This window comes from Diachasma alloeum, unplaced genomic scaffold (genome assembly GCF_001412515.2).
Source record: "Diachasma alloeum isolate Michigan unplaced genomic scaffold, Dall2.0 Dall_scaffold_01107, whole genome shotgun sequence".
In the NCBI taxonomy this organism is placed as follows: domain Eukaryota; kingdom Metazoa; phylum Arthropoda; class Insecta; order Hymenoptera; family Braconidae; genus Diachasma; species Diachasma alloeum.
In genome coordinates, this window is record NW_021681218.1 from 3,698 (window position 1) to 13,210 (window position 9,513).

General features: G+C 41.8%; 1 long non-coding RNA gene across 1 annotated transcript; it reads left to right on the forward strand.

Moving 5' to 3' along the window:
* The first annotated feature begins 4,964 nt into the window (after window positions 1-4,964).
* LOC107045887 lies at window positions 4,965-5,959 on the forward strand. The gene is made up of 3 exons (XR_001461490.1): window positions 4,965-5,350; window positions 5,512-5,687; window positions 5,758-5,959. It is a non-coding gene; the product is annotated as an uncharacterized LOC107045887 (long non-coding RNA).
* Window positions 5,960-9,513: the final 3,554 nt, after the last annotated feature.

Genomic DNA, 9,513 nt, shown 5'->3' on the forward strand with positions numbered 1-9,513 from the left:
ACATTCCGGTACAAATCAAAGGATTTCAATACGGCGACAATCACCAAGAGAGTAGTCTCTTCAGAAATAGCCCAGATTTTTGATCCACTGGGATTTATCGCACCAGTTGTCGTCCAGGGAAAGATTCTCCTATAAGATCTTTGGAGATTGAAACTAAAATGGGATGATCCTCTTCCAGATGAGTATGTTCAACGCTGGAAGACATTCCGAGAGAATCTCAATGACCTAGACAGAGTAACTGTACCTAGATGGCTGAGAATTTCAACAGAGACACTCAACATCCAAATTCATGGATTTGCAGGCGCTTCAACGGTAGCCATGAGTGCAGTGGTGTATATTCGCACCAAAACCATCAACGAATCGACATCAACAGTACTGGTATGCGCGAAGACTAAGCTAGCACCACTCAAGCGCATGACCATCCCTCGTCTAGAGCTCACAGCAGCTCTTCTACTGACTCAGCTAGTGGCATCAACGAAGAAAATGCTCCAACTCGACCAGGTAGACATCTATCTCTGGTCTGATTCTTCAGTAGCACTAGCTTGGATCAGGAGCCATGCATCAAGATGGGAGGACTTCGTCCACAACAGGGTCGTCAAGATCCAGGAAACTCTCCCGAATGCTACCTGGAGACATGTCAGTGGAAAGGAGAATCCAGCTGATTGTGCCTCCAGAGGCATATCCCCGAGCCAGCTAGAAGATCATCAACTGTGGTGGTCAGGACCTGAGTGGATCAATCAGGATCCTGAAGAATGGCCACAATCATCAATCGACGCCCCAGCCATGGACATCCCAGAAGTGGCCAGAGAAGCAAAACCAGCACCAGCACATCCAGTTGCAATTAAAATCAACGAAATTGCAGAGCTACTCAACAGATATCAGACGATGGCTAAATTGCTAGCCGTAACAGCTACGGTCAACAGAGCTATCGACAGATTCAGGAGGCAGCCAACGCCCCCGGGACCTGTCTTGACAACAAGAGAACTCAACGACGCGAGGTTATTTTGGGTAAAGATAACCCAACATCAATACTTTGGGCCAGCCATTCGAGTACTCCAGAGAAATCACCAACTACCGAGAAATCATCAACTAGCCAAGCTGACACCCACACTAGACAACGAAAGGATCATGAGACTTGGGGGACGCCTCAAGAACTCGCAGTTAAATCCAGACGAAATTCACCCAATAATCTTGCCTCGCCAGTCACGTCTCACCACACTAGTCGTCGAAGAAGCTCACCGCAAAACACTACACGGAGGAACTCAACTCACCTTGGCCGACATACGTCAAAGGTACTGGATAATCGGCGACAGAGGCACAGTTAGAGCATATATTCAACGCTGTGCCATCTGCACCAGACACCGAGGAAGACAGGCCCAGCAACAGATGGGTCAACTACCAGCAACGAGAATCTCACCAGCAAGAGCATTTCTCCACACAGGGGTGGACTATGCAGGACCATTCGCCATCCTCAAATGGAGACCAACGAATGCACAACCAGGGTCAGTGCACATTGCAGTTTTTGTGTGCTTCACCACATCAGCAGTTCACCTAGAGCTAGTCACCAGACAGACAACGGACGCCTTCATCGGAGCCTACAAGAGATTCACCGGAAGGCGGGGTATTCCAGCTGTCATGTACAGTGACAATGCCACTACCTTAGTGCGCGCAGCAGAGGTCCTAGAGAAAATCTATCACCGAGCATCCAGAGAAAATCAGCAGGTTCAGGCTGTTCTCGCCACCAATGGGACTCAATGGAGCTTTTCACCACCACGAGCAGCCCATTTTGGTGGCAAGTGGAAAGCAGCCATGAAATCAACAAAATATCACCTTAGAAGAGTCTTGGGGACAACAACACTCACATTTGAGGAACTCAACAGTGTCGTGATCCAGATAGAGGCCTGCCTAAATTCCAGGCCAATCTGTCCCATGTCAGATGACCCAGACGATCTCCAAGTACTCACCCCAGGACACTTCCTGATAGGTGAGCCTCTTCAACTGATTCCAGAGCCATCAATCATCGACAAGAACCCCAGCAAACTGCAGAGATGGAACCTGGTAACGCAGCTAACTCAACAATTCTGGCCCAGGTAGGCCAAAGAGTGTCTTCAACAATATCAGGCAATTTATAAGTGGACGCATCGAGAAGAGAACATCAAGATTGGCGACATGGTGCTGATGATCGACGAAAATTATCCACCAGCACAATGGCCAATCGGACGAGTCATTGCGACACGCCCAGGAGCAGATGGGCTAACGAGAGTCGCAACTATAAGAACCGCAAACGCAGAAGTACCAAGGCAGGCAGATGGATCACCAATCATAGAAAACATTAGAACAATCTACACAGAGCTTGACAGACCAATCACCAAGCTTTGCCTACTGCCATTAGATCCACCACCTCCAGAGCAACCTCCAGACGATGATGCAGAAGAAGATCAACAGGACTAGAATCACCATTAATTCATCATCCCTGATGATGAATTGCCCCCGGGGTGTTCGAAATACAGCCTAAATCTCCATATTGGTCACGGTCGACTAACTCGGCCATCTCCGAAAATCTCCGTGAACTTTCGGGTCAACGGACACAGGTCAGCGCGGTACCCGGAGGAGTCAGTAGTCAGTAGTGTTAAAGTATCGTTACGATAATGAGCTAGAGTATTCAGTCAATCAGTATTCTAAATTTAATATCTTTGTTCAGTACATCAACTTGTTGATTAAGTTCAGTATATTTTCAGTGACTCAACGAGATAAAAGTGACAAGACAATTATCAGTGAAAATTAGACATTCAACAGTAAATCTACCAAAGAGTGTAAAGCAATAGTGACAAGTGGTTCGATCCCACGAAAATATATTGAGATTTTTTATAAAACGCCTAACATAATTTTCCCAACATCTCCCTCCACATTTTCATCCCACATTCACCCTAACCCTAGACATTCACCAAACAAAGGTTTTTTGTAGCTGACTGAATTTTAAACAAAAAGTGTTTTTTGATTTTTTTTCGTCAAAACACTTGTTATCGAGATAAATCCATATAAGGCGGGATATGCAGAATGGGCACATTTCATACTAGCACTTGGATGAGCCTGAAACTGGCGAAAGATTCTGGCGAACGATATGCACATCTTTACGGCGCACTGAACCGCCGGGGACCGTGGGCGGGGGTCACTTTTTCACCCCTAATTTTTTTAAATAATTTGGGGGAATGACAAAATGTGTTTCGCACGCGTTAAGGATGTTTAACCTATCAAGTGAGCATAACTCCGTTGAAAACAAAAATAAAATTGAATAAATAATTCATGTCGCAAATTATTTTTCTTATCAAATTAGAAGTTACTTGGCGTACTTTTCCGGTCTGAAAAACAATAATTAAAGAAAAAGTTAATAAATACTGGAGGACTTGTGACTCCAGTGGTAACAGTCGAATTTTGATCGGGCAACATTGCACGCTTCGACTAGTGGTGGGGTCGTAACAGTGAGGTGGATGTTTGTGTGGGTTATACGTGTCCATATGCTTCCAGCACTGAATTGTCGTCAATGACTTTACCGACCTCAATCAGCTGTTGTGTGGTGTTGTCGCGTTGCTCGACTCGTCATGGCGGTCCAATTTTTTTTAGAGAAATTCGAAAATCAATTGAAGATATCGCGCTTATATGGCCCCGGTCCCCTACTTTTTCTCGCCGGCGATAGATTCTCCATAGTCTAAAGTAAATGGCTTGTGGTTTTTTTTAAATATCTTGAGTGTCTAACCCATGGAACATTTTGATCAAAGTTCACACGGTCACGTTTCTGCCATAAGCGTAATGTTACAAGGAGTATTTTCAGAAATTAATTTCTCATTAGGATGCCCCGATGGAAGGATTAAGATTATTACTAACGTGTGGCTCGAATATGAACCCGACATGTGAAGCAATATCAAAATTATGGTGAATAAAGCGGGTTTTGGCTAAACATCCTTAATCAAATAAAGAATGCAATTATTAAATCAAAAATGAAAATCTCAGAAAATATACATATATCGAGGGGGTGGAAGGGGTAGGTATGATAACGGAGGGTTGCAAATTTTACCCAACAAGGGGAGAGGGTCCCAGAACCTATCTGAGCCACCCTCATTCCTCCGTTTACATGTGTTAAGTGAATAAAAAATGAAATTGTTGAATAAAGAATGAAAATTTCAAAGTTTGAGATTTCACGATGAGGTGCAGGGGGTAGGCGAATGAAAACGGAGGGTTGCAAATTTTACCTGGCAAGGGGAGGGGTCCCCAGAACCTATCTAAGCCACCTTCATCCCTCCGTTTACATGCGTTAATTTAATGAAAAATTAAATTGTTAAATAAACAATAACAATCTCAGAAAATTTAGACTTTGCGAGAGGTTGGGAGGGGGAGGCATGATAACGGTGGGGTATAATTTTTACCTGACAAGGGGAGGGGGTCAGAGAATCTCTCTGAGTCACCCCAACCCAAAGAGGATTGACTAAAGTAGAGGCTCAGATCTCGGGGTTGAAGTGACCCCAAGCCAAAAATAGTTAGACCCCAACGGAGGAATGGCGCCACGGTCGAATCTGACGGCTGGGCGAACTGCCTGACCCCCAGGTATTTAGCCGACAATTGCACTAATTAGAAAAAGTACCTTATGTAGGTGATTGTACATCGTTAGTACTTGATGGTACATGCGAAAATTTCGTTAGTAGAATCATTAATTAGCTGTAATTAATTTATTAATTTCTCACATGATACTGGCCGACAAAAAAATTAAAATTGTTCATTTGATATCAAAAATGACTCTATTTCATTGCAAATCGTTTGTAGATTGCGAATTTCATAATTTGGTCGTTTGTACATGCATTGTTAATTAATTAACTGCATATAACCAATCGTCATTCATCCCCACCAAGCGGTTACCTTCTAGGCAGTCTCTGTATTATCGACGATTACATTTACTCCGTTAAATTTTATCATATAATACGTATGCTAGCTGGAGTAATTCAATTTTTAATGTTATTCGAACAGTAATAAATTCTACAGCATCGAAATTATTGAACGGGTAATCTTCAGTCGGAATTACATTTGTGCGGTAGGTGAAAAGACCTAGCAATTACGAGGGATAATCGCTATTGAGTTTATCGCGTCAACGGAGTGGTAAAAGGAGTGGAAAAGTGCTCTTGGACGCCATATTCATTTTGGAGCACTGTCAAGTATTTCCCCTTGCATTTTCGAAATAATAATTATGCAATTTCGATTGTGTCAATTGTAACAATCTTCCTCATATCGTTGAACTTTGCGGAAATCGCTGTACATTCAAAGGGGAAAGGAGTTTTGAAGCAGTGGGCTGTCTCATGGAATGGTACGAGTAACTCCTGGTTATCTAACTATGAGAGTGACTATTTGTACCCAAAGCGATTTTTTCGCATTAAACTTTCAAAAATCACACCGGGTACAAGTATTCATTCCGAATTACTATGACTGTAACTGACACAGCGCAATGGAAATTATGATGTTTTACAGAGGAGCGAAGGATTTATAACGAATCTCGAAGGGCCAGACTTTTACAAACTCTCGCACTGAAGAAAATATCAAGGACTATGGACCGTCACCACCTCTCTTGTATCAATACATTCGAAAATAAAATCTTGATAATCGACTGGAAAGAAGTTAGAAAGAAAAAAGTTGAATCGTTCAAGGTGAGTCAATTCACGATAATTATTCCGAAAGGACCCATCTCATTCAAATTGTTTAAAACATTCTTTGCAGGTCAGCTGGATGAATGATGGTTGGGGGTATTATTTATTAATGTACACATTGATAATAGATTTAGGCTCCAGATACGTGCACTTATGTAAGTGAATTTATATGGATGAATTTTTACTCGTCATTGACTCGTCAATGTAATGAGTCCTTTGATTGGCATGGGCATTTTATGTTTAATCTCATTATTAAATAAAAAAATTTCTTTTACCTGTTGTCACCAAACACACCATTCATTCCCTTCCCAAACACTATATACTTCTACAAATGCAATTTCAATACTGTTTCTCCATTTGTGCTGGTTAATGACATGGGTTGGGATTCTTAGTTATTCTAGTTATTCTTAATTATTGTAGTTCTAACCTCAAATTGAATATTTAACGATGACATTTGAGCTGAGTTCTTAGAATTTTCAAAATATTCATTTCACCACGACGGAAATTAATATATTAGAAACACTTGATGTTCGGTCCTAGTGATTAAAAATACTGACATCGCTTTCACTAAAAACAGTCGAATCGAGTATTGGATTTCTATGAAATTGGATTTACGATTAACTGTAGATCTTTCATCGCAGTAATAAAATTTGACGATGATTCGAGAATTTATTGTTTTGTAATTAGTGATGGCGATTTCCGTCACTTCTGGAAACTTAACCATGAAAGAGCGGGCCACAGGACGAGGGGTCGAGGCAGAACGACAGAACAACTGTTGATTCAGCAGACAGCATGTGGTCTGTGTTCTTTTTCACATTGTCATTGTCGTATTTGTTGTCGTGTGCGGTGATAATTTATTGTTAATTTTTTCTCCATAAGATAAACATTTGGGTAATAATATATTGCATCCTTTATATCTAGAAGGTGATTTTATCATATTTAACAGGTTATAATTTTCAGGTGTGCCAAGACCACTTTGCAATATACCGCAGAATAGTGTTGTACCAAAGGATGAGGCAATTGCAGCGGGTGAGGAACACATAAATTATTTTTTTACCCAGGAGTAATGCCGAAGTTTGGAAATTGATGAGTGCTAATTGTTGTCAAAAGAATTGGACTGCACTCTCTTGGTATACTAATGTGACTCAAGACAGACGTGGAATATTGATTATTGCCTGAGTCAATAAAAACGTTCAGATACCGTTCGAAGCTCCTAATGTATCTATTAATGAGACCATCGGGGATAATTCGAGAGGAGAGATAATTTGTGATGAGACTGTCTCTGAAGTTGATGAGAATGAAACCACGTTCGAGTTGATCTTGACATCCAAAATTTGGAACAAGATTAAGCCTGTCAAGTCTAAAGGAGGTAGAACTACAAATACTTTAAAGCCAAAAGTATGGACAAATACGATTGCTGATCTGTTTCAACGAGAATTCAGGCTGCCTTGTGCTTTTGCTTTGAAACGGGCAGTCGTTTGTGTGTCTCCCAACAGAAAACACTACCTCACAATCGTTGGTCATTGCTTAGACAAGGACTATGGCAACCGATTTCGGGGAATCGCCGATGATGAGCCCTGTTCCATCACAGGAGAGTTAAAATTATTGATTAGGACACGAGACACATATGGTACGAAGCATGCACCTGTAGCTCGTCCATGCAATGGGGAAAAAAGAATGGAAGTTGGTAGAAGAGCATTAGCGGAAGGTTCTTATAATGCAAGAAATGCCATGATCCGGGAAACAACGAGAAAGGGGGAACCTGTAGCACCAACTGTCCCTTCATCGGATGTTATCCGTCATTGTAAGCAGGACTTTATTCAGGTGGACCACGGGTTGGAGACAGAAAAAGAAAAGCCCAATACATGTAATTGAAGAGCTCCAGTGGCAAAACCTTATAACGGGACTATCACGCATGTCTCGTCATATCCATTCACAGTTGTCTATGCTTCTGNATTCTCTATTGTGATAAATTTCTCGAAAACCATTCTTTCTGTTTGTCAGATGATATCAGAGTGTCAAGAGTGGGAAGCTGTGATACAAATGCTCGGAGCATTTGTTCGACGAGCTGCCATTAAACCTAAAAGATGTATCTCTGATGCTTCTAAAACCCTCTTCCTCGCTGAGTCAATAGCGTTCAATGGCTGCACAACAAGCCAATATCTGGAGAGATTATTCATTGCAGTGAAAACAAATACACTGTCTCCTCGAACTATGGACACCTTCCTGTTTTCTGACGTTGCTCATTTCACTCACGCCGCAACAAAATGGAAAATATTTCAAAATTTGCAATTACCAGCGGTGAAAGATTTCTTCATTCGAGCCTTGGCTATGATGGTAGACTGTCAACAGTTGGAGGACTTCAAGAAGTTATTTTATCTTACATGCTTAGTAGCTCTTCAAAGCTATGAAGATTGTCAAGTGCGATCACCTTTCGCTGCCACTGTCCAAGATGCACGTCTGCAGCTGCAGAATTTCATAGCGACCCGTCCTCTGGATGAAAATGGATTTGCACAGTTCAAAGACATGCAGAAACTCGAAGACTTTAGTCCTGACGTTACTATCGAAGAAGAGCATGATAGTCCTCAACTCACTGGTTTGATCGATCAAATAATCGCCTCTGCTCGAAATGTCATTACAGAGGGCAATAACTTGAACGCCTATTGTCTTCCAGATTTGATAAAGGATTTGAGACGAGTTGGGAGAGAATTTTTACTGTGGACTGCTGTTGGGAATCCTTTTTTACATGGGTCATCATAGTTCCAGTTCTTCAGAGGCACACTTCAGTATTCCGAAGAATAAAGTCTTCAAGAATTACGGATTACCACAGCGTGCGGACAATTTTCTCATTGTTCACACTAGAGCTCTCCTAGGAGAACAACTGAACTTTGACTCAAATCTGAAACATTTCCTGAATCAAGATCAGCATATCTCTAGTCCCTTAGTCAAAGATCTTCCGCTGAAGCGAAATAATTGTGCCGCAGATAATCCACCTAAAAGCAAAATGAACCAGGAGAAGGGAAATTTCCCAGAGGATATACATGAGCCTATGGTTCAGAGCGGGATAATAAGTCCAGAAGATTATCAGAATAATCATTTATCCAAAAGGAGGAAGACAGCTGCGGAGAAAGAATCGATTGATGAAAAGTTATCAAAAGGCAAAATAGTTCTGACCGATACGTCAGATGACGATGAGCAATTCTGCAGAGAAAATTGGAGAGGTAAAGGTGCACCTCATCACTTCGTAAATACCGAGAAACATGAGAAGAGTGAAGTGGGTAGAATTGATGAAACTGAGAAAGCCGAGAAGCGTCGTGAGTCCAAGGGGTATGGATCTGAGATCAGTGCATATTGTCAGGAAGTTGAGGTTGGTGACTCTGATGCGATGGAGAATACAATTCCACGAGATAGTCTGGGGATTGACAGTGAACTCCTTGCAGACCATCTTGCCATGTTTAGCTCATCTAAAATGGATGAATTTCCTGACGTGGAAGTGAACAGTCGTGACTTCGATGCAGGAACTGTCTTTAATTCAACAACAGCAGAAGGGCAGGTAATTAACTCACAACTGAGCACAGAGGATTTTCGAAATGTTTTACTAGAGCATGATTACATTGATATACCACCACCGAAACAGTCACCTCAAATGAAAAAATCCCAGGCGAAATATTTCCGCACTTGTCCGGAAATCCAATACTGTGATCTTAGGGTGAAGAAGACGAGGGTTAAACCACATTTACTACCACATTCCAGCAAGTGTGGTTCTGTTATGATCGATGCCAGGACATACGTTCTTCAAAATACGTGTGCCTTTGATTCACTTGTT